This window comes from Muscardinus avellanarius, assembly GCF_963383645.1.
Source record: "Muscardinus avellanarius genome assembly, chromosome: 14".
Lineage (NCBI taxonomy): Eukaryota > Metazoa > Chordata > Mammalia > Rodentia > Gliridae > Muscardinus > Muscardinus avellanarius.
Window position 1 is genome coordinate 64,915,641 of NC_137800.1, and position 5,321 is coordinate 64,920,961.

Genomic DNA, 5,321 nt, shown 5'->3' on the forward strand with positions numbered 1-5,321 from the left:
CTCCCCATCGCTCTCCTTCATAAGTCCCTGGGCCCGGGGTCTGGCCCTCCTGTTCCTGCGACACGGCTGCAGTAAGGTGAGTGGGTTGACTCTATCATCAGCTCATCTTTTATATCCATAAAAGTGTTGCTATTAGAGATTGAGTGAAGGGAAAATTCCAGAGTGCAAAAATTATTAGCTGCTATTAATTTCTGTATGTACATAATTAAACCACCTGGAATGGTGAGCCATAAATGCCTGATTAAGTCTGAACTTTAAAACCAGCATCTGAGGTTTTCTGGGTTATAGAAAAACAGACAATATCATTGTCCGCCCTCTTGGCCTATAACACTTAGGATAAAAGGCATGCATGGCTATGTCACGCTCGGGAGCTAACCTCGGTGTACATGCAGAGGGCAGCACTTGTTTTCATCAGCTTTTCTCATCACTGTGGCCAAAGTAGCCAAGAAGAACAACTTAGAGGAGGAAAGGTTTACTTAGGCTTATGATTTTGAAGGCCCAGTCCATAGGTGGTCTGTTCCAAGGCAGAAAGTACAGCGGCAAGGCACAATGGAAGGACACCACTCTGACATCATGGTGGCCAGAAGCAGAAAAAGTGAGAGGAGGGGGCTTGGGCCCAATTGTAGCCTTCAAGACCCTACCCCCAGTGACCTGCTCCTCCAGGAAGCCCGCCTCATTACCTTGCTGCACTGAGCCCATGCTTTCAGCGCATGAGCTTTGGGGGACATTGCAGACCTAAACCACAATGGCCTGGTTTACACCAACAACAAGCAATGTCTGACCCTTTTTCATTCTCTCCAGCCTGAGATGTTTTCCCTGCTCCCTGTTCAGTGAACATCGCTGTAACTAGCAAGGGCCTCAAGGAGAAGAATCTGTGTGCTCACATGTCCCAGCTCAGGACAGCTGCCACAGTCTTCCAAAGGCACAGACAGGGTTCAGGGTTCAGTTTGCCCTTCTCCTTTAACATGACAGTGTGCATGAATGAGTGTGAGTGTGTGTGTGTGTGTGTGTGTGTGTGTGTGTGTGTGTGAGAGAGAGAGAGAGAGAGAGAGAGAGAGAGAGAGAGAGAGAGAGAGAGAGAGAGTGTCAAATACTCTAGGTTTGGGTTAAACATGGATTTCCACATATGGGTCTGATCTTTGGCAGAGCTGAATGAATATTTCAGTACACAACAATTTCACTAAGGATGTGATTTGGGAGAAAAAGAAAATGTTTCTATGTCCTAAAATATGTTTTTTTTTTTGTAATGTCCTGTGATGGACCTTAATTTTCACCACAAGTCTCATTCCTGCAAGTTGAGAAACTTTTTCAGTGTCTAGGGATCTCCTATTAAAATACAATCAGCCCTGATAGGAGGAGTGGCCAAAGTCATTATCAGTATTGGGCACTTTGACAAAACCTAGCAACTAAGATCCACTTGCGAATCAGCAGCCAGGAGACACAGGGGAAATGGACACCACAAGCCAGGCATCTGGGGGGTAGGAGGGTTCAGTCAATCTATTAAGTCCACTGCATTTACTTCTCCTTTCTCACAAATATAATTTGCTACTATTTCAAAAATCATCCTAAACATCTCCAAAGATTCATGAAACATAAAAAGAAAGAAAAGAATGGTTTTAGTTCGGGATTACAGGATAACCCTAAAACCAAAGAATTCTTAAGGAAATCAGTCCGTTGCAGTCATTGGTGCCTCCCTGACCTTCTTTGTGTTCTGAGGGAAATGTTGACTCCTCCATACAGAGCATTTTGAAAAGTTTATGAAGGAAATTCCAGTACTCAAGGGAAGCTTTATTAAGCTAGGGTCTAGGCAGACCGCTGACAATCCTGCTGGGACAGCATGATGGTGTCACCTAGAATGTCTTGGTGTCAGAGAGTCCAACTCAACCCTCTTGCATGCATGGGGTCTTGGGTGGCTCCTGTGGCTGAAGTGTCAGCCAGGTCTTGCTGAAGAGGGACATTCCATCTCCAGCCTTCCCCTCATTTCTCTGCATCTCAAACCTCTTTGAATATTGGCTTCACTGCCAGGCAGTCTTTCCTAAAAGAGCAAAACATTCTGGCAATTGGAGACCTCACACCCACCCAGTGCACATGACCATGAGCCACCCTTATCCCGAAGCCCTGCCACTCATTCCTATTGAAATGGCTTGGGTTAGATGACCACTCTGACCAATCCCTTTGGCCCTGCTCTGCTACCACATCTCTTGCGGATCTTGAGAAAGCTCGATCAGGGGATCCGCAACGGTGTAGATCCCCCATGAAGTATGTCTAGCATTCCTTTTTTCATAAAATTATTTTAGGATTATTTGGATTAATATGTATAATTGGGATTTTATGTATAAACATTATAACTAAAACTGATGGACAGTGGCTTATGAGAGACTCAGGCAGCAAAGATTTTTTTTCCCAAGGATAAAGTTATTGGCCCAAACAGTAAGTTCAAACTGACCTTAGTTAGAGCCACTGTATAAGATTAAGTTTGAGTCAGCCTTGTGAAGTGAGACAAAGCATACTATGATTATTTAAATGTCTGACACCCTTGCCCTAAACTTTATAAAAAATAATAACTTTTTCCCGTCCTTGGCAATCCTGCTTGCATGACTATGCTCTTGCTTTTCTGCCAAAAAATAAAGTATAAAAACTATAACAGATCCTGAATAGAATGAAGAAGGTTGAATCTAATTTGTGTGGTCATTCTTTCATTTTTGACCTCGGCTTCCCCTCATCAACACACGAACCTCGACTCCGCTAGGGCAGGACCCCGGCACTGCTCTGATTGTCTTAGCCTAAGTCACATGCCCAATCCATGCAGATGGGTCAGAGTTAGTCCCACTGGAAACACACATATCCCTAAGTGGAAACGGAGGAGTCCGAGAGAGGCAAAGGGCAAAGATGCCAGAAGTTGAGAACAAGTCAAGAAATCAAGCCAGTTTTTGAGCTTTGATTCTTTCACAAATGGTCACTGAGCAAATAACTCATATTTTTTAATCCTCACTTTCCTAATCTCTGAGTGCTGATTATAACAAAGATACTGTGAGAATTCAGTGAGAGAGTTCATGTACAACACTCAGAACAGTGCCTGACATGTTGCTCAATGGAAGTCAGTCATTAGCTTTGCAGCTGAAGTACCTAATCCAACTCCCCAATCCTCCTACATCACGGGGACCTCACCCAGAAATCCACATTCCCTTCAAGACCCTGAAATGCTTCCTTAGCATTTGACCTCTTCTCAGAGTAGTTAGTTTTACCAACCTAACTACTATCAGGGAGCAGGTTCCCTGAGCTACACACTCGCAAAATATTTGAGGGAAACATTTTCTCCCAAAACCAGAAGCATTGTAACCAAACCAAAAGGACCTTTGAAAGAAATTGGGTGTTTTTTTAATTAAACTTGTTTCCTGCAGATAAAAACATACACCCAATCTGTGAAGAACTAAAAGTAACATCTGCAAACTTAACAATTACGTCTGCCTTCAGGAAAAAAAATATATAACCCAAAATAGCTAGTGAGAGAACAGAAAGGGCTGCATCCCCATTACAGCCTGGCCTTGTTAGGGAGGAGCTTGTCATCTCCGCAGCTCAAGTTCAGATTTGAATTGGCTGCAGTTCCCTCAGCCAGAAATATCGTGCCTCTGTCCAATTTCCAGTCACTTCATCAGGCAAGCTGGGCTCCTACAGGAGTCAAAAAGAGATATCTCGCCTCTAGTTTGCCTATAACTCAGTTGTTTAAGTTTGGAACTGAAGGTTTCAGCTGCCTTTAACTGTAACAGCCTGAAATTCTTTCTCCTGCCTAACTCAGCACTCCTTTAACATAAACTATGGCTCGAATAAGTCTCCCCCAAAGGCCCCATGCTTTTTTTGTGTGTGTGGTACTGGGAAACTATAATGGTTCCTGGAAACCCTTCTACCTCCAGGCTACACTCCCAGACCTATTTTTTATATTTTTTATTTGAAAACAGGGTCTCTTAAGCCAGCGAGGCTAGCTTCGAACCTGCACGATCCTCCTGTCTCTGCCTCTCAAGCATGGGGATTTCAAGCATGCTCCACCACGCCCAGCTAGGCCCCATGTTTTAAAGACTCAGTCACCGACCTACATCACTATTGAAAGATGGTGGAGCCTTTAAGAGGTGGGTCCTAGTGGAAGAAACTTAGGTCATTGGGGATGTGCCCTTGGAAGGGATATTGGGCAAGATCTCTTTCCCTTTTGCATCCTGGCTGATGAGGTGAATCATTCCACTTCCCCACATCCTCCCCCCACCCTATTCATGCTTTCTCACCACAGACCCAAAGCAATAAGGGCAACTGGCCATGGTCTGAAATTTCCAAAACTGTGAGCCAAACAAATCTTTTCTCTTTATAAGTTAGTTATCATAGGCATTTCATTATAGTCACAGAAAGCTGCCTAACACAACATGTATGACTAAAAAACAAATTATTTCCTTCAACATTGTTGGTGTCTTCACTTCTAAGGGGAAAACAATTTTACTTCAAGTCCTTTACCCAAAAATAATAATATTTTCTGTCAAAATTTTTCTGGATTTCCCCGAAACCCAAACAAGGATAGAAAGACAGGAAATACTCATGCCACTGAAGCTTTGCACAATGCTTTTCTTTTCCTCAGTAGCGATGGGAGAACATGTGAGACGGGCTAGAGGAATATTATTGAAATGATTACGGAGATGGATGCAACAAGTTTTCACACAAAGGTAGACTCGAATGATTCAAACAATGTGCGTGCAAAAAGACAACATCTGAGAAGACAGAATGACAGTAATAAAAATAATACAAATTCTTAAAGACTAACAATAAGTCCTTAACACTTTCTCTGCACCAGGCATCATGGTAGGTATTTATTTTTAGCACACTTTACTGGTGCACTGTAAATATAACAAGTCTCAAGGTGACAGAAACGTACACACACAGCCCTTGGTGTGTTTCCCTCTGGATCCCACCCACGTTCCACAAGTTCCGCATACTCACGAGTGAGATTGGTAGTGATGGCAAAATTATTTAAACTATTTCCTTCCTTAACCCTTTTCCCCCTCCTCCTCTTCTGCTCTTCTATTGTTCTCTCTCCTCGTTTATCTGAAGTCCTTTTTGTTTTTATTTTCTCTCTACCTTCCACGTATACAAAAAACATAGGGCCTTTCACTTCCTGAGCTGGCTGATTCCATTTAGCAAAATAGTCTCTAGTTCTATCCATTTTCCTTCAAATGACATGATTTTGTTGTTCTTTTTGGCTGAGTAAAATTCCATTATGTGTATATATACTACATTTTATCGATACATTCATCTACTGATTAACACCTACGTTGGTTCCTAAT